The 21640-nt window shown below is 41.8% G+C and overlaps 1 protein-coding gene across 4 annotated transcripts in view; it reads left to right on the forward strand.

The window, feature by feature from the left end:
• The window catches only part of LOC122793445 (probable E3 ubiquitin-protein ligase HERC4), a 1684714-nt gene that overhangs the window by 1405807 nt on the left and 257267 nt on the right, over nt 1–21640 (forward strand). The gene's annotated exons all lie outside the window — the stretch shown is intronic.

Consider the following 21640-nt stretch of genomic DNA (forward strand, 5'->3'; position numbering starts at 1 on the left):
CATAACCTCATGTAAAGGTGTAAACATAGGGGCTGATTTCTTGTAAACCTTCCATGTTATTGCCCACAAATCTCTATTTCCAGCATTAGTTATATCTTTCTCCAGCTTCTCTTCCCAACAATCATGCCGAATATTTGCAGTCATAAAGTCTGTGAGGTGAGATTAAAACCTCAAAATGCAACCTGATTTTACAAACCAAATGGTTCGTTTTTGCTGTATTTCTTTAGCTACATCTATTGAAAGACTGAATGACCAAAGCTTATGTTTTCACTTGTTTCACCCTTCTGTCATTGTTCCTCCTATAGCAGGTGTAATGAAACTTCGTTCCTTCCTTCCTCCCAACCATCCTTATTCAGGCGTTTCCTTATGCATGTACTACCTTTGTTGACTACAGACTAAAGCTGCACAGAATACAATCTGAGGAAAAGCTACTGTGTCAAACTTAGCAATTACGCTATTTTAAAATGCTCATGCTTTCTGCAAATGTAAGTGAAGTCTCTCTTCTGCTGTTTACCATCTTTCAAAATCACTGTTTAGCCCATAATGTATTACAGTTTTCCATACTTTTTTTTTGTGTTAGAATAGTATTATAACAACGTTGTCTTATTTCACTCTCTTTAAATTTGGAAGCTATCCTTATCCATCTTTATCCATAATACTTAAAGCAAAATGCAGCCCAGCTTACTGGACATCCACCCTCTGACCTAAATAAGTCAACAGCAGACCTGGCTATAGTCATTTCCAAATATATTGCTTTATTATATGGCCACCCTGTTGTTTTCATCTTTATAAAGAAAAATATGGGTTCTCCTTCACCATTTACTTATGTTAGTGGGTAGTCCATGGATCTTTTAAAGCCATGACCTGGGCCACATAGGCAAGGGTAAATTCACAACATGGACATTTACACAATTTCAGTATATTTAGTTAACCAACATATTTTAAGAAGAAACCAAAGGGCCTGCAGAAACCCCCCCACAGAGAGTGAACAGAAAGCAGAAGTGAACCTCAGCCTCTGGGGCTGCAAAGGGTACATTTTACCAGTCAGGCATCCTGCTGCTCATGTATATGTGGTAACCCTTTTCATCCCCTCCTACCACCTAGTGTTTGAGTCTTATATTCCTGTGTGAAAATAGAGGCTGTACAAGAAGTAGTGCAGGCTTCTAATAACTGCACTGCCTGTCCCTACCTGAAGGAGGAGCTAAACTGCAGAGACTGAGATACTGAACCAACTGGCCATGATGAAATCTACACATACTGTGACACATAGTCTACAGTTTTCTCTGTAGTCAGTTCCCCCTCCCCCAAGATTCAAGTGCAAACACACACACACACACACACACACACACACACACACACACACACACACACACACACACACACACACACAGCCTTACACATAAGCAAACTAGCAGGGCAACTAGGGCTCCAGTATTCCAATGTTGCCTTTTAGCCCTTTATTTATTTTTTAATTAAATAAACATGTCCAATTTATTTTCTTAAAATACATACATATGGCATCCTATGAGGGAAGTGCTGATTTTCAACTTCTTGTGGTGTGATGGCAGGGAGTAAAAAGCTCTGTGTGAATGGCCAGGTGCACTATTCATGGCCAATCAAATTTTAGTGCTTTTTGCTCCTTGCTGTGTTTTACTCCCTGCCATCACATGGCAAGGATCAGAAAGTCTGCAAATTTTCAACAGTGAAAAGATGTCAGTAATCACTGTGGATCACAAATTCAAAGCCTAAACCAGATAAACAAAGCTAGTAACAAGAATGACGATGCAGTAAAATGAAGTCGGAGCAGATCAAATAAAACCCGAACAAGAAAAAATAAGTGCAATCTTTAATATAACCTCAAAAATACAAAAAGAATTTAAAAAGAGTGTTAAGTGCTTTCATCCAGTTCATAGGTTCATAGGTTTATAGGTTTATACTAGGCTATCTGCCCTAAGGCATTTATAAGCCTAGCCCAAAGTTTTGTGGCTTACGCCACCCCTTATGTTAAAAAATATTGTGCCCATTAGTTTGTTTTGCCTCTGTCCAGCAGTGACACAGAGATGATTCCCGGGGTAAACCTACGATCTCCCATCCACCGGTCAAGATTTCTCTTGAACAGAGCCAGCGAGGTGCTCTGCCTCACATGGACCGGGATTTTATTCCACAGCATAGGGAGTCTCTGAGTGACAAATCTATCCCTCCAGCATGTCTTATTTATATCCGTGCTAAGGTTTAAGTCGCTTGCTCTAGTGGATCTGCTAGATTTGGATTTTTTGAGGTGGAGCATGTCCATTAATTCCGGGTTGGACATGGCCTTGTATGTCAGGCACAGGTCACCTCTGAGCAGGCGGTATGCGACTGAATAGAGCTGGAGTTTCTTCAGTCTGGCAGCATATGACAGATTTTGGAATCCCTTTATCCTTTTGGTGAGGAACTTTTGGGGTCTCTTCAATTGCTGCAGGTGTCGGGTGAGATACATCCCGAATGGGGCATTGTACTCGATCATTGGTCTGATAAGTGAAGAGTACAGGGGAACAATGACCTCACTTGATCTGGATGTGAATCCCTTCATGATCAGGTGGGCAATGTAGAAGGTCTTTCTAACCACTTTAGCAATGTGAGTGTCAAAAGAAAGGCCACTGTCAACCTGGGTCCCCAGGTCCCTGATAACCTCTTCTGTGCTTAGTGGATTGCCACCTATATGGTAGCTTGGGGTTACCTTGTTTTTCCCGAAGGGTATGACTATACATTTTTTGGCATTTAACTTCAGGCCATGGCTCTGGCACCAGCTATCAGTTTCCGTGAGACCCCTCTGAAGGATATCTGTGTCCGATGTACTTTCCACTATGGCCCAGTTTGCAGTCATCTGCAAACTTTGTCAGCCATAGTCCTCCTATGTTTGCCTGTACTTCTGAGAAGTAGATGCCGAACAACAGGGGGCCAAGGACCGAGCCCTGTGGGACACCACTTGTGACCGGCTTGGAGTCTGACATGGTGCCAGCAACTCTGACCCTGTGGGTTCTGTCCTTTAGCCAGTTTGCAACCCATCTTGTGACATATGGGTTTACATTTAAGCTGGTAAGTTTCTCTATAATACCTGAGTGGGGTATTGTGTCGAAAGCTTTTGTAAGGTCAAGGTAGGCTGTATGGACTGCCTTTCCCTCATCAATGGCCTTGGTGACTGTTTCGAAGAAGTCGACCAAGTTCAAAAGGCATGATCTGCCCTTGACAAAGCCAAACTGGGTCGGGTCCAATGTCTGCAAGTCCCCTATGTCTTTGTTTATGAGTTCCATTATGATCCTCTCCATAGCTTTGCAGACCAGGCTTGTTAAGCTTATGGGGCAGTAATTACCAGGGTCCGTAGAGGCACCGCCTTTGTGGAGTGGGACCACAGTTGCCGTACGCCACTCCTTGGGCACGTATCCTGTGGTAAGGCTAAGATTAAACAGCTGCCTTATGTGCGGGTTTAGTTCCTCATTGAGTTCGTGTAACACACAGCCGGGGACACCATCCGGTCCCATTGATGCTGTGTTTTTAGCTTTAGAGAGCAGCTTTTACCTGCGCATTTGAGATGTCTGGGAGGCTACACTCTGCTGGGATAGTTATCTCTCCTTTTGGGGGGGAGAGGGGGGTGAAGTTTGCACTGAACCTGTCCGCCAGTATATTGGCAATGTCTGTGGGTTCAGTGATTTTTGTATCATTTTGGACTAATTCTGAGCATATCTGGGAGATTCCACCCAGGTTTCTAACATAGCTGAAGAAGGCCTTATGATTGTCTTTTGAATCTATGGCAATTTTTCTCTCAAAGTTGGCCTTGGATGATTTTATGAGTGCTCGTATTTTTTTACTAATAATGATCAAGGGTGCCTTCTCTTTTATGGATTTTGCTCGATCATGTAACAGCTTTCTCCTCTTATTGTAAAGTTTGTTTATGGCTGGGGTCCACCAGACTGGACGTTTGCCCTTGGTGGAAAGAGTCTTGGTTTTATTAGGGATTGCCTGATCCATGCAGTCCTGGAGGTGTTCGTAGAAGGCATTTGTAAGGGCTTCCGCAGCTTGGGTTGTGGTTTCCACTGGCTCGGGGGCCTTGAAGGATACCACACCAGTCTTGAGTAGTGTGAAGTTTGCTTTAGAGAAGTTCTTCACTGTGGTCTTTTTTGTTTGGGGTGGGGCGGATGTGAATTTCCAGTGAGATTAGTTTATGATCTGATCTCACCAATGAGGGATATACTTCCGGTGTGGAGCATTTTGTTCCCATGTTTGTGATGATGAGATCTAGTATATTTTCTCCTCTTGTGGGAACGGTGACTAGTTGTTCCATGGCATTTGAATTTATGAACTCCAGGAACCTTTGGGCTAAAAAGTTGGGGCTTGAGTAATGTTCCCAGTCTATATTCGGGTAGTTGAAGTCACCCAATATAATGGTGTTTGGAGATACATTTATACCCTCCAGTGTCTTCAGGAAGGCTGCGTGGGGTTCCTGAGTTTGAGAGGGTGGCCTGTAGCATGCTACAAATTGTAGAGCAATAGTGATGCAATTTCTATGGATTTCATCAGAAGGTTTTGATGAAGTCCATAGAAATTGCATCACTGGACGAAAGCACTTAACAGCACTTGTTTTTTTAATCCTTTTTGTATTTTTTGAGGTTGTATTAAAGTTTGTACTTATTTTTCCTTACTCAGGTTTTATTTGTTCCACTCCTGCTTCCTGTTACCTCATCGCCGTTCTAATTACTGTGCATGACAGAAGCAGCAGCCAGCAAAAGTATGACGTCTTTTTTAATCCTGATAGACAATCAGATATGGCCAGTGGACGTATCTGCAGGGTTCATGAACTGCCTGCCAACAATCTTTGATTTGACAGAATGTCAGAATGTCCCCACTTTATCTGTTTTGTTTTTTTTTGGAGAACATCCAGATGTTCATCGTGTTTCACTGTTGCAGTCATGACTGTAGGGTTCTCCCCTGCTGGCAGGCAGTCCTCGGTCAGCCAGAATCCCAAAGTCTGGGTCTGCCGTCAGCTGTTCAGCCATGCGCCCTGATGTCAGAACGCCAGGAGTACAAAGCTGACAGCCGACGCCATGTTCCCCAGTCTTTCTTGCCGTGCGGTGATAGCAGTTCACAAGTGCCAGTCGGCTGACTCCTGACAATTTTTTCTAATCAAACTTCAGTCCGAAGACTTCTTCTCTTACTCAAAGCTAAGTACCCCGTTGGGGAAACTTTTTTTCTTGCTCCAGTCCGATGTCAGAAAAAGTTAATAATTGTATTTCATGTGGTAAGCAAATACCTCATAAGGATTTTCATTCTTACTGTATTCCTTGCTTAGGCCCTGACCACGACGTAGCTAGTTGTCGGTTTTGTGCTAGATTCAATCAACGTACTATTAAACGAAGGTACGATTTTGCTTTTCATTACTTCGGTAGGGGTTTTAATTACAAAATGTCATCGGATACGGTTCCGGTTACCGGAGTTCACAAACGGCGCAAGGACAAATACAGGCCTCCAAGGTCCAAATCAGACGATATTGCACAAGCGGAGCCAGCTTCAGGTTTGGCCGTCGTCAGTGAGGTGCTTTTGCAGCCCATGTCGTCGGCCATTTCGGAACCAATAGCCGAAATGGACTCCCACAAGGAGCCAACTAGGCCTTTGAATGTTTCAATTGGACCTTCGGACAATGCTCCTTCGGATGGGTCCGGAGCCGCTGTGCAGGTACCGGCTTCCGAAGGGGTTTTCAGGCCTACTCAGCTTCTTATAAAGGCAAAGCCAAAGACAAAGGCAAAGACTCCTTCCAAATCAAAGACTACAACCCAGGCCTCTTCTGATCCGGCTCCCAAGTCTCAGAAACAGTTACTTAAAATGGCGGAGGACTTACTTACTATGATTAGGGGTTCACATCCCCCTCCAGATAAAAGGCCAAGGCAGGAAGTTTATTATGACTCCTCTGATCAGGCTTCTGTTTCTTCTGTTTCTTCTTCTGACCAGGAATACTCTTTCCCTCCTTATGAGGATTCTGATGCTGAGGAATCCATTCCATCAGCTTCTCCCCCTGAGGATTTCTCTTTTGGGGAAACTTTGCATGAAATGAGGGAACATTTCCACTGGGAAGGACAGGAGTACTTGGAATCTAAGAAAAGATTAAGGGATTTTCTTCTTCTTCCCCAACATAGGCCCCTGGCTATTCCTCCTATTTTGGATATTGTGGATGATGCTTTTTCGGAGGCTAATTTAACTCCTGACTATCTTCCTCCAGCTCCTGTTAAACCAGACAGATACTATAGGGTTCCTGATTCCCACCAGTTTTTATTCAAGAACCCTACTGCTGACCCTGAAACCATTTCTCAGGGTCCTAAGGGCATTAAGGCCGCTTCTGCTAAAAACCCCATTCCCACTGAGAAGGATTCCAGATCTTTAGAAAGATGGGGCAAAAAAGTGTACACTTCTGCTACTTTATCTATTAGGGCTTTAAACTGTCAGTTCCATATGCTGAAATACCAGCAATTTCTCCTGTCTGTTTTAAAGCAAAAGCTAACTTCCATTTCCGCCTGTGCAGATGATAAGGAACTACATGACTTATTGCATGCCACTGAACAAGTTGGGAAGCATGGTTTACACTGTGGATTTGATGCCTTGGAGGCTTCTTGTAGGGCTGCTGCCTCTGGCACAGTAATTAGAAGGCATGCATGGTTAAAGGAACAAAATTTGCCAGATCAGGCAAAGGCTAAATTATTGGATGCTCCTGTTCAGCATCATGTTTTGTTTGGATCTAAAGCTGAAGAGGTGATAAAGAAGATGGAGGACAAGGCAAAGTCCATGCAAACAGTTAAAGATTTCTTACAAGTACAGCCACCCAGATTTAACAGGAATTGGCCTACAAAAAATTGGTCCTTTCCCAATTCAGACAGGCCTCAGAGGGGTAGATATAGACGCCCCCAAGGTAGGCCTCAAACGCAAGCCTCTTATAGACCAAGACAGTGGACTGCTTCCACCCCTAGGGGAGGAGAAGACAGGTCGCAAGCTCATAGAAAACAGACTCAATGACTCCCTCTGTTGGGCTGCAGGAACTTCTTGCCTGGAAGCCCCTCTCGGAGGAAAACTTTCTCTTTTTCATCTAAATTGGACTCATATAACCCAAGACAAGTGGGTTCTGGATGTGGTTTCAAGAGGTTACAAATTCCATTTTCATACCCCACCAAGGCCAAGCGGATGGCTAGATCTTCCAAATCATCAATGGTCAGAGGCATTAAACCAGGTGGAAGCTCTCTTGGCTACGAAAGCCATAGAACTAGTTCAACTTTCAGAGATGGGACAAGGTTTTTACTCAAGGCTCTTTCTAGTCCCCAGGAAGCAAAATTCATGGAGACCCATTCTGGATCTGTCAGTCTTGAACACTTTTCTAGAGATACCAAAATTTAAGATGCTTACTCTACAGCAGCTACTACCAATGCTGACCAAAAATGCATGGATGGTAACTTTGGATTTAAAAGAAGCATATTTACACATTCCCATCAGACAGGAACGCAGAAAATACCTCAGGTTCAAGGCAGGATTGAGGCACTACCAATTCTCTGCGCTGCCCTTTGGATTGTCTACTGCACCCAGGGTCTTTACCAAGTGCCTGGCTCCAGTAGTAGCTTATTGCAGACTCAAGGGAATTCAAATTTACCCTTATCTGGATGAATGTCTTATTCAGGCAGACAGCAAGGATGTCTTACTCCAGCATCTACAGTTAGTTCAGAATCTTCTCAAGTTCCAGGGATTCACTGTAAACATAAAAAAGTCAAATTTGACACCCTCACAACAGATAATTTTTCTGGGCGCTTCTCTAAACACAACAACCCAGATGGCATTTCTGACATACGAAAAACAATTACAGCTGGCTTCAACTTTCAAAACCTTGGCAACTACAACTCAGCTATCTGCAAGGAGATTCCTGCAGGCTCTGGGTTACATGGCCTCCTGCATCCTTCTCGTACCATATGCAAGACTACATATGAGGAAAATACAGTGGTACCTAAAAAGTGTATGGTCTCAGCATTGTCACAGTCTAGACATACTGATCTCCGTCCTGCCTTGTCTTCAAAAGGAATTCCTTTGGTGGTCCAAGGCATGTACTCTAAACAAAAGAAAACCCTTCTGTCTGCCTCCTGCCACTCAGATTCTAACCACAGATGCCTCAGATTATGCATGGGGAGCCCATTTTCAGGGCAACTGTCTGCAGGGCCTTTGGACAAAGGATCAGAAGCACCTGCATATCAATTTAAAGGAAATGTTAGCCTTTCAGAAAGCTCTATTGGCCTTCAGGAATCTTCTACAACCAGGACAACTACTGATACGGACAGACAACACCACAGTTATGTGGTACATAAACAAGCAAGGGGGATCTCATTCCTACCCCCTTTGCAGACTAGCCATGGATCTTTGGAACACAGCCCTAGCTTGCAATCTGGACCTTCAAGCACAGTTTCTACCAGGGAAGCAAAACTTCCTGGCAGACAGTCTGAGCAGAAACCTTTCGGATCCACACAAATGGATGTTGGACTCCGAAATATTCAAGATGATTACAGCAGTCTGGGGATGTCCTCACATAGACCTTTTTGCATCCCACCTCAATCATCAACTACAGATTTTTTGCACCAGGACTTTCCACAATCAAGCTTGGAAAGTGGATGCTCTATCATTCAGTTGGAGAAACCTCTCGGGATATGCCTTTCCGCCTCTTCCTCTTCTTCCACGGGTATTACTAAAGATCAAGCAGGACAAGCCCAAGTTGATAATCTTGCTGGCCCCAAATTGGCCTTGACAGTTTTGGTACCCAACACTGAGAAACCTTTGTCTAGAGCCACCCTGGGTTTTACCACATTTTCCCAACCTTCTGTCCCAACATCGGGGTCAGATTCTACACTCCCATGTCAAAACTCTCAGCCTGGCGGCCTGGTTAATCCAGGATCTTTGATTCATTCTCTCCTACCCAAGCAGGTTATGGATGTCATTTTAGAAGCCAGACGTCCTAGCACTAGAAAATCTTATGCAGGAAAATGGAAAAGATTTTGTTCCTGGATGCAGGCTCAGGATTCTGATCCTCTTATTCTTAACATTCCTCAGATTTTACTTTACTTGTCAGACCTCTTGCATAAGAGTCTCTCTTTCTCTTCCATAAAGATACATGCCTCTGCTATTTCTGCTCATTATAATACAGATCCTCCTATCTTTTCCCTCCAGCTCATGAGACAATTTCTCAGAGGCGCTAAGAACTTAAGGCCCCCTAGATCTCCTCCCATTCCTGCTTGGGATCTCAACTATGTTTTGGAAAAGCTCACCTTACCTCCTTTTGAGCCTGCTGCCTCATCTGACATCAAGTTTTTATCTTGGAAGACAGCCATCCTTTAGCTCTGACCTCTGCCAGGAGGGTTTCAGAGTTGCAAGCTCTTATGGCTGTGGAACCTTATATTATTTTTCATCAAGACAGGTTGTCTTTAAGGACTAATCCTACTTTCATGCCTAAGGTGGTTTCCAAAGTGGCTTTAAATCAAACTATTCACTTGCCAACTTTTTTCCCCACTCCTCAAAATAAAGGGGAAAGGATCTTACATTCCTTAGATGTACACAGACAACTACGTTTTTACCTGGACAGAACCAAGGACATCAGGAAATCAGAGCAATTGTTTGTTTCTTATGCTTCAAGTTCTCAAGGTAAAGCTATTTCAAAACAGACCATTTCTAAATGGATTGTTCATGGAATCAGATTTTGCTATTCACATCATGGAAAGCAAATCCCAGGGAGTATAAGGACTCACTCTACCAGAGCTGCTGCCACTTCAGCTGCCTTCCTCAGGGGAGTTCCTACCAAAGACATTTTGGAAGCTGCAACTTGGAGTTCAGTGCATACTTTTTCCAAGCACTACAATCTACCTCTCTACTCTAAGTCTAGAGCAGGCTTTGCTTCTGCAGTCTTGCAGGGCCTTATAGCCGCCCCCTCTACTTTATGACCACCTCCCTTTCTTTCTGCTTTGGGATTCTACCCTACAGTCATGACTGCAACAGTGAAACACGATGAACATAGTACAGTTGTGTACACTTACCATAAATGTAGATGTTCGAGTGTCTTCACTGTTGCAGTCTGGGTTTCCTCCCTCCTGTCCCCTCTTATTTTTTCTTTTGTGTGGTTCCTTTTTTCACCCTTCTTCTGAGGTGTATTTGCAAAGGGTATGGGACCTTATTCATTTTGGAACTTCTGACATCTGAGGCAAGAAAAACTGGAGAACATGGCGTCGGCTGTCAGCTTTGTACTCCTGGCGTTCTGACGTCAGGGAGCGTGGCTGAACAGCCGACGCCGGACCCAGACTTTGGGATTCTGGCTGACCGAGGACTGCCTGCCGGCAAGGGAGAACCCTACAGTCATGACTGCAACAGTGAAGACACTCAAACATCTACATTTATGGTAAGTGTACACAACTGTACTTTTCCTCCCACATTCCAAACATATGCAGTAAGTTGATTAAACACCCTAAAACTGGCCATAGGTTTGAGTGTTTGGTGCAGAAGAACTACAGCTGCAGGGCTTGCCATTCAGCAGTGTAAATCTTGGCTGTTGAAGTGACACCCCAACCCCATGAGAAAATAAGGGAAAAAGGATTTGTGAATGGATGGATGGATCCCTGATATTGTTTCATATTTTTATTCTGTCTCTCATACAATTTTTGATTTTTCTGGTAAATCACTGAGGATTAAATGTGTCAGTAATGTCAGACATTACCATTTCGTACCTCTTATTATCATAAAATGAATGTTGATGCAAAACCTGTCGTTCTTGTAACTTTTTAAAGTGAATTAGAGTAATGTTTAAAAACTGTGCATGATTTTGAATCTTTTTCCTCCAACCCCATTATTTTTATAGGATCATAGGACATTACAAAGCTAATGGTCCTGGGGCCCTTACAAGCCTAGCCCAGAATTTATACCCAGTTAGCACCTGTCACCCCTGTCAATGAGGGACAAAGGTGGAACCCCCTGGGACAAATTTGTGGTTACCCATCCACTTATCGAGGTTGAGCTTGAAGAGTGTCAATGAGGTGTTATGTTTGACATGTGGGGAGTCTATTCCAGAGACAGGGCAGACTCTGGGAGACAAACCTATCTCTCCAGCAGGTTTTGTTGATGTCCCATATTAGATTCAGGCCTTTTGAGTGGGTAGTACGTGAGGAGTTAGACTTAAGAATATGGAGCATCTCTAGTAGGACGAGGCATCCTCTGATTCTTAAGTATGTTGAGAGATATGAATCTCCCTGAGTTTGTATTTATTTGTTTATTTTTGGATGTTCATTAAAAAATATGTGCTTTTTTAATCAGCCATAGAGGGTTATAGTCCTTAAATAATAGCAAACATATTCATTTCTGACTTCATATCCTTCAGGAAATTAGTGCTATGCAAGCATATTATTTTATCAACTTCACAAGCATGTAAAAGCAATATTTAAAATGTTTCCATAATTTTGGGAGTTTGTTTCTCCAACATTTTTTACTTTATCCCTGATTCTTTTTTATAAGAGTCAGACATCTGAGATGTACACAAACAAATTATCCATAATTGCTGGGGCTGTCTATGGAGATAAATGAGAAGCAGCTATGTGATCATTATTCTGGCTTTGCAGGATTAGTGTGATTTGTATGAAGCAACTTGGAATACTTTAATGTGTATATACTGTTTATGTAGAACAAAGTTGAAATTCATTACATAGCCATCAATTTTTCGCAGTCGTGTGTCTAATGTACTGCTGGGTGGATGTGAGAGCTATCTGTGGATGAAAGTAACTGACCCTCTTGTCTTCACTCAGCTTAAAACTCACTGATCTGGCTTTGCAAAGCTAGTGTGCATTTGTGTGATAAAAGGTTGAATGCTTTATTGTTATGTCCATTATCTATGTATGTATACATGTACTCATTTCTTTAAAATATTATCTAAAATAGTATTGGTATGGTTTATGCTTTTGTCTGTGTATTTGGGGGGTTGCAGTTTTTATAAGTGCAACAAGATGGCCATTATTTCTTTCACCTTCCATCACAAGCATCAGAACTGTACACAATAAATGGCTATCTTTTTCTCCCTTCCCTGCAGCTGACCATTAGCTGCCCCCAACTCCTCTCCTCATTCACCAGGTTTACTAGTCCCACCTTAGTCTTCTAAGGTTTAATCTCACCTTAATCCAGGGCCAGTGAGGAAATCAAAGATACTTGTACAGCACCATGCTGCATGCTGGGTGTGTACCCTAACTCCCATTTCCACTTGACAGCCTTAGCAGCTCTATGATCCCTGCCTATGTGCTGCATATTGTAGCAAGTCTTTAAAATGCCCCCCCCCCCAGGATGGATGAGCCAATATCAGGCACTCACAATCATCTTCTGCCAGTGACCCCTCCAACACCCATGCCATTAACTGAACACGGGCCATCTATGGAACAGTAAGGGCTTTATCCCAATGCATCATGGGGATGCTAAGTGGCTGTCTATGGCAGACTGTTAGGTGCAGAATGTATGTGAAAGTAATTGCTCATTTACACAGTGGTACAGTGAGTAGCACATGGTTACAGTTGAGTTCTTGGTTGTGAACTGCTTATGAGTGTCAGACACAGCTTATTTCTTCTTTGAAAGAAAAAAAATAACACTGGGTTTCTTTCCTTGCTCATGTTTTTTGTTCAAGTCACTGGATCATCTGGTTGGACAATATCTCCAAAATGCACCTCACAACACCTATAACCCCAAGGCTTATGGAGGCATAGTGGCCTGTGCACTACCAGTTTAATTTGATTATTTATTCCACGATTATTAGAATGCAGTCTTAGCCAGTTAGAACATGTTGAAGGATGCAGAACAAAGCAATGTTTGAGTAAAACTGAATTTCATTCCATAGTCATGAGCTCTGATTTGGCACCTCAAATCATATAGAACCAGCACACACACACCCAATGCTTTTGGAGCATAGCAGTCTGCAGACTTTTTGCTTAATTAATTTATTTTCTCCACAGTTATTATGACGTAGTCTGGCTTAGTTTAGGTGTGTCAAAAGAATGCAGGAAAAAATCTGAAAAGTAAGGCAAAATGTAATAAAAGGTGGGAAAAAGTAAAGTGGATGATGTGGGAAGGTTGTGATGGTAAACTGAGGGGTGGAGAAACTAAGGGATGTATATGGGGAGGTGTAGCAGCAAATAAGGAGGAGTCATGGAACCCTTCATTAGGTAACCACTTTCCCCAAGACCAAACATGCATGTACACACACACACACACACACACACACACACACACACACACACACACTCATGCACGCGAGCAAGCGCAGTTCTCCAAACTGAGCTCCATGCCTGCAGCAAACAAATGCTATGTCCTTTGTACTACCTCCTGTTTCTTTGGGTTTGACAATCTTGTGCCCAGAGAACAAAAATAAGAAGTGAACTTAATACTGCACTGCTTTTCTCCCACTCCAGTGACACCATTGTACAGTCTGCAACTTCTGTGTCATGTTAGTTCATATGTGGAGATTGGTTATATAGTTAGATATAAAATGAAGCTCTACTGTCGGGTAGAACACTAAGCCTAACCTGAGAGGTTCCAACACACCTCTCACCTACTAGACATTCCTAAGTGCAGCCTCTCTTCCTGACCATATAAATTTGCCTAACACTATAGATGTACGATTTCCCACAGTTTCTCCAGCCATCTTGGTCGACATGGGTATTCTGAGGCAGTGTAGCAACTACCTCATGCTCACCGACAACGCTTTGCTCCTAGTCCACACAAACTTAACAAGAGAGAGATGCAACTATATTAAGAACATCAAATCCATGCTCTCTCACACACCAGTTAGTACATGTGACAATGAGCGGGTCATCAGCATTCACATCTCACATCCTACTCCACCCAAACCCACATCACACGTACCTACATATGTAGAGGTCCTCACCAGAAGCATACCTAAACACCAGAGACCTCCCAAACACAAACACAAGCATGCTACACATAATACTTCCTCTGCAGAACAAAACACACATAATAGGTCACATAACAGTGGCTCACCTGTCAAGCCCTTAAGGCAAAGCACAAAACCAAACATATTAGCCATAGATGATTCCATCATGAGACACACAGATTTCCCTCTCACCAGGCTGGATAAGGATGAGGTCATGGACACCTGTCTCTCAGGTGCCAGGATCCACCATATCAAACATGCACTCAAGACTTTCAACAACAGGTACTGTTATGACTCTGTCATAGTCCATGTTGGGTTGAACGACTTGAGACATACCTCTTTGGACTACATGAAGTGAGACATGATTGAGCTCTCGGAGTATGTGTCTCAGGCTGGTATGTCCCTAGCCTTAAGCAGCATTTTATCTTCAGTTAGGATGATGCCTCAATGCAAACAGACAATGATTGACTTCAATAATTGGCTTAGTTTCTGGTGTCATTCTAAAGGGTCCAGTATCTGTCAGCCTGAGATAACATAATCTACAGACCTTGATGCTTTGCCAGACATGGTCTTCATCTATCACCCCTGGGATTTCGGCTACTGGCCAAGGCCCTTGCCACCCCCATAGTGCCTTTTTTAGGCAGTGTCTTAAGGACAAAATTACCGACATAAGAACTCCATCTAAGAACATCCTCCAGGTTTTGCTGCTAAACTGTAGGAATCTTAACATGAAACTGCATGCACTGGAAGCAGTCCTTATCTTGGAAGACATAGCCATTTGAGCAGTTACAGAGACCTGGTTCAAGGCTGTGGAGAGCACCTCAGCCATATTGGGCTACAGCCCCTTCCACACATTCAGACCACAAACTGAAGATGTGAAAACTAAAGGAGGTGGTGTATCAATATTCATTAAAGATAAATACACCTCCAGATTGTTTACATAGCATGATTCCCTGGAGATTCTTCAGGTGCAATTAACTGTTAGCAGAACACCTATTCAAGTCATTGCCAGTTACAGGACCCCCTCCATGAATCAGGACACTCACTCTTCCTATTTGGATCTACTTGAGTCTATCAAGATACATCCGAACACTATAGTTCTGATCAACTTAATTACACATCCATTGACTGCGGAAATTACTCAAATTCATTAACTTCAATGCCCTGAACTAGCTAGTTGACACCACCACAAGGGGTGCCGACATGCTGGATGTGGTGCTTACCAATATGGGGGACCACTGTAGCACCCCCATTGTGACACCTTCCTGGTGAGTTCTGACCATAAATCAGTTTCATTTGAAGTTACTATCGCACCTGACCTCCTGTAGCACAAACTAAAGTAAAAAAACTTCTCCAAAGCAGATTATAACCTCTTATAGGCTGTTATAAATAGCTTCCCTGCACCTCCTCCTTCAGATGGAACTGGCAACTATGCTGAGTTCTACACAAATGCTTTGTACAAAAACCTGAACACCTGCATTGACTCGGCCGTACCTGATAGGACCAAAACAAGTTCCTCACGGAAGAGTAAGCCTGTCTGGTGGACAACTGCCATTGACATGCTTTACAATAAGATGAAGAAATTGCTGTCTAAGAGTAAGAGGGAGTGAGCCCCAAACTGGAAACACTCCCTCCTCAGCTTAAACAAGCAAATAAGACTCCTTGTGAAATCCTTCAAAGCTAACTATGAATCCCATTTAGCTTCCTCAATTAAGGACAACCATGAGGCGTTCATCTGTATCCTAAAAGGTAAGGCTCAGATAGTAGTTAATGATACCACATATACCAGGCCTGTGGACATTGCTAACCTGTTAGCCAACAGGTTTTTTGAAAACTTCACTCCCCTTTCCCTGACACACTTACATCAAGACATTCATACCACCTTTCCTCTACCCTGTATCTCTAAAGAGCAGGTTGTGAATACTTTCTCTAAGGTCAAAAACACAACATCCATGGGACCTGACAACATCCTGGGTTGTGTCCTACATGTGCTCAAACAAGAATTAGCAATGCCATTGGGTACTCTTTTCAATCATAGTCTAAGCGCTGGCTTTGTCCCACCTGAATGGAAAAAGACAACCATTATCCCCTTGTACAAAGGTGGTGCTTCCACTGACCCCGGGAACTATAGACCTATTAGCCCGACTAGCCTTATCTGCTAGGTCATGGAGAGAATCACCATGGACCTTATCAACAAAGACATTGGTAACCTCCAAACACTTGACCCTACTCAATTTGGATTTGTCAAAGGGAGATCATGCCTGTTATACTTGGTGGACATCTTCAAGACAGTCACCAAGGCCCTTGATGAGGGGGAATTTGTGCATACAGCCTACCTAGACTTAGCCAAGGCTTTTGACACTGTCCCCTACTCAGGCATAATTGACAAACTCACCCAGCTAGGTATCAACCCATATATCATTAGATGGCTCATTAACTGGCTCACTGATAGAACCCATATAGTCAAAATAGGGGAACCCACCTCCAACAGAAGACTTGTAACCAGTGGTGTTCCACAGGGATCAGTCCTGGGACCTCTACTTTTGTTTGGAATCTATTTCTCTGAAGTGGAAGCTAAAACTAAAGGTCTGTGGCTGACAAAGTTTGCTGATGACTGCAAATTGGGAGTGGTCATAGAATCTCCAAATAATGTCAACATACTACAAGAGGGTCTTATGCAAACAAATGACTGGTGCCAAAGTTATGGCCTTAAACTCAATGCAAAAAAATGTATTATCATCCCTTTCAGTAAGAGTGATGTTCCTGCTAACTACCATATCAATAACAACACCCTATGTACGCACTCAGTGGTGGGAGACCTGGGCACACAGGTTGACAGCAACCTTACCAATGATCACCATGTCTCCACAGTGGTAAAAGGGCATTCTGTATTGCTCATCTCATAAGTAAGGGCATTGCCTCCAGAAAAAAGTTATAACCTCCCTGCACTCTTCCCTCATCAGGCCAATAATTGAGTACAGCACCCCTTTTGGTATGTACCTTTCCAAGCATCTGCAGCAAACTGGAGAGACCACAAAGGTTCCTCACAAGGAAAATCCAAAGTCTTCAGCATCTGTCCTATGAGGATTATCTGAAATCACTGTCACTTTATTCTTTTTCATACAGACTACTCAGAGGCGATCTATACCTTACATATAAGGCAATCTTTGACCCTGCTTTATTGGAAATGCTGCATATCTGTAAGTCAAATGGTACATAGGTTACTCACTCTAATGGCCTTAACCTGGTATGTGACATTAATAGAACATATTGGAGGGACAATTTGTATCCTAGAGGGTGCAACACCTTTGGAACAGACTCCTGCTTCATATCAAGCAGAGTACCTCATTGACCCTCTTCAAACAGTCTGGATGATTGGATGGGTAACTGTAAATTCACCCTGGGGTTCCACCTATGTCCCTCGTAGACAAGATTGATAGGTGCTGATCATGGAAATAATGTAAAACTTGGCTAGGCTTGTAAGAACCCTAGGGTCACTAGCCTAGTAACCTCCTATGATCATATGATCCTACGAAGCAAGTGCAATTAAACACAAATTCTTATTCACTGTTTGATCGAGTTATCTTCCTGTCCTTATCATCTTAGTGTGATAGATTGTTTCCCATCTGTCATTTTTTTACTTACCCAATGTGTTGCTGGTTAATTCTAAATGCATAAAACAAAGATTTAGAACACTACCATCTTACTGTTCAACTTGCTGGTAGCAGGCTAACTTCATATAGAAAAATACTATAATATCAACCATAGCAAGTCATCTCTACTTGACTGCAAACATTCCTGAAGACCTTAAGATGCCTGTCATTATTCATTTATCTATCACTAGTTAATTGGGCAGGTGGGAATGTCCACAAACTCTTTTCAGTCTTGACCTGGGCCACAAGACCAAGGGTAAATACAAACCATGTACATACAAATATATTTGGTTATAAGTTTCACTGATGCATTTTCACTGTAGCTTCTAGGAAATGTGTGAAGCTGACTGACTCATTTCAGTCTCAATCTGGTCTTAATTAGCAGATGTCAGTATTTCCTGAATGAAGCAATTAAACTGCAGACCAGCAATGCTTCAGTCACTCTTTAAGACCAGATTGAAACTGAAATGAGTCAGTCTGCTTCATATATTTCGTTGCACACATGTGCACTACAGTGCTGAAAACGGCAAAGTACCAAAGTGGCCAAGCAAATTCTTTCCCAGGGAAAGAATTTGCTTAACAGCCACTTTGATATTTTGCATTTTCAGCCTTTTCAGTTCGACCAAGATGCATTCGAAAGAATGTGTCTTCGGTCTTTTAATATAGACCTGGCTGCCCTAGTGTATTAACAGAGTACTTTCCTAGCAACTTTTTAAACCAGTCTGGGTGTAATACTTTTTAATGATTAATACTTGTATGTTCAAAAGTTTGTCTAATGTATTAGGCAAATGGAACCTGTGTATATAGTTTCTTAGCTGTAATTTTAATATAGATATGTACTGAGTTTTACTGTTTACTGTTGCCATGTTATTGATGACATATGTCTTTATTTTTTTGCTGTTATATATGTTTTAATTATAAAATTCAGTAAAAAAAAAGTCTGGGTGTATGTGGGGATAATTTGCTTAACAGGGACACTATTAGTCTCCCAGCAGTATTAGGTGATATGGCTGAGTTTCTGGATAGTCTTCTTGGATGTAAGGTTAGTAAGAACATATGAATCTTGATGCAGTCTGTCTCCAGCACAAAACAACATTCAGCACTGACAAATATGTGTCTTTATTTTGAATTTTGAGTTATGAACTTATCAGTCACAGTAGCAGTGAGTTTAATGTCATCTGCTGATATTTAAAAAGCTCTTTCTGAGGTGATAATAATGTTTTATGACAACTGCAAAAACTACTTAGCTATTTGGACAGTTGCTTTTAGCTGTTGCTTTAAAAGTATTGCATAATGTCAGAAACTCAGGTTCATAAAATTTAATGAATAATTGGCTCCCTAATGAAATTCTAATTCTTTTGTAATTAAGTCATATCACTGCAGTCCTAAAACATCAGAATCACTCGAATACAAACCACAGTTAAACTCAAAAGATATGTGTTATAGGGGCTGTACCGTTGCAAACCCTTCAACTTATATATAAATACTCTGACTCCAAGTTTACACTATCTCAAGAAAAACAGAAACCTCCAAGTTATCATAAGCTTGATCTTTTAAGGCGAAACCTCAGAGCTGCATGTTAGTAATTGCACATTAAACTGTTACTCACTGATCACTGTAGTGCATTGATAGTCATCTATCCCAGGAACTACCATATTAACAATACACCCCTAAGAGCTGACCCAGTTGTTCTGAGTCTGGGAACTTACATGGACAGTAACCTAACTTTTAACCAACATGTGTCCATTGTTGTAAGAAAGTCTTTCTGTGTTGCACAGCTTATAAACAAAGGGATTATGTCTAGCTCTAGGGATGCCATTGTCCCCCTTTACTCAGCCCTCATTAGGGCAGTCATTGAATATAATGGCCCCTTTCACATGTATCTGTCCAAACACATGCAACAGCTGGAACACCCACAGAAATGCCTTACAAAATAACTTTACAGATTACAAGGCCAAACAGCATATCCTACATGGACTGATTTAAAGCTCTGTCACTATATTTGGTATCAGACTGCTACGAGGTAACCTTTGTCTGGCATACAAGGCATTCTCCAACCCATTACTGATGGACTTACTGCACATCAGCAAGTCCAATGGCATCAGAAATACTCACTCGAGGGATCTAAACCTCTTCTGCAACATCAACAGGATGGTTTGGAGGGACAGGTATATCTTGCATAGGATACTGCTGCTGTTGTGGAACAAACTCCCTATCCACATAAAACAAAAATTCATCCCTGTATATATTCAAATGCACCTTGGATCTATGGATGGGAAACAGAAAATGTACCCCAGGACTACTCCTGTACTACTAATGGGCAGAGGCAGCTCCTAAATGGTTTATCCCATGCATGGGTCCCCTCAAATTATCTATGGTATAATTTCATTTATTCTTTAGGGTAATATATAATTATTGCCCATGGGATGATTAAGGCCAATATCTAACCAAATGGGGGAACAGATTAATTAGAACACAAAAAGGGACATTTGCAAGGATTAAAATGGCCTGCAAAAGTAGCTATCCTAGTACTTAACCTATGCTAACAGTCCTGGTACCCAAATAAATATATATATTTTTTTCATTTTTCTTTTTGGTTTCTGGTACATATCCTTAAGAGATTTTGCAAATTATAGAAGGGAGGTCAGAGATAATGGCTGTTGTGGTTAGATAGAAAAGAGTGTAGGCAGACAGGCTATGGCAGTGTTATCGCTTTGTTGGCTTGGAAGTACTTGGACAACTGCATCGATTACTTTTGTGAAATCTAAGTAAACAGTAGTAATAAGAAGCCAATTGTTAATAACTGTTAATTCATTAGTAAGAGAGTAAAGCAGTTTGAGAAACTGCTGTATGGCATTTGGAAGAAAATTCTTTTTTTAAGATAAAACAATTAATTTGTGCTTTTTAGAGAGTACTTGTAAAGTTCTAATATGACAGTTATTTATGTTGACTTCACCATTTTTTAAATTCAAGTATGATGTGGGTTAAAAGCCAGGGTTATCATTAAGAGCACATATGAAATATATGGAAGAGGAATCCGAAGAAAGAGAGGCACGAAAAAAAGAACAAGTATTTAATGAGGCTCAACACCAGCACTGGTGTAAGCATAAGGGTATTGTGGGTACCCTGAGTGCTGACCCCAGGAGAGACATTTCATTTTTCTTCACATTTGCTAATCTGTGCTTTTAAATGTACAGCTTCCTTTATTATAATATTGAAGTGAAGAAAAGACACTTCCAAATGTTCTTTATTTTGGCGCTATTACAGAAGAAACCTCATTCTGATTCCGCAATATATTGTTGCCTTTTTCTTTTTTATTAAGTATCATTACAAATGCTGATGAGGCTTTGGATCTACTACAAGAGCTCGAGTCCCATGAATTCAAAGACAAATTCTTCAATGCCAGGGACTCACATAGCTTGTAACCCATGCATCCAGCTGCTCTAACTCAAATATGAGTTCAGCCAAGCAGTTGCTGCATGCTAGGGAAGGAAGTCAGGAAGTGCTTGTGACCTAATTAAGTTTAAAACGGAAACACAGAGGGAGGACTTTAGCTTTAGGCAGGGGAGGAGGATTTTAGGTCTAGAAAGTAATCAGTAGATTAGGTTTAGGGAGGGGAGGGGGATTTTAGGTTTAGGGAGCAATCAACAGATTAGATTTAAGGTGGGGAGGGGGAATTTTAGATTTATGGAGTGATCAGGAGTTTAGGTTTACGGACTGGGTGGAAGTTTAGTATTAGGATCAGGGTTCTGGTAGGGATAGATAATTACTTTAACTTAATAGAGAACAGGTTAGTGGGAATTACAGCACATCTCAAAATGAAAAAGTGTATCACAAGCTAATGGTACGCAATCACTTGTAGCAGACCTGGAAGCTTTGTTTTCCCCATTTGTGTGCCACCAGGTGAGGAAGTTTTTTTTTTTTTTAAACAAGGAATGTTTAGATGAATGACTTGAAAACAGTGTTTGTTTCCTTAAAAGTTTCAATTTAGTGTATTTAGCTTGTTTCATTTATTGGTTTCCAGTGAATT

This window comes from Protopterus annectens, chromosome 2.part0 (assembly GCF_019279795.1).
Source record: "Protopterus annectens isolate FY-2018-M chromosome 2.part0, PAN1.0, whole genome shotgun sequence".
Taxonomy (NCBI): domain Eukaryota; kingdom Metazoa; phylum Chordata; order Ceratodontiformes; family Protopteridae; genus Protopterus; species Protopterus annectens.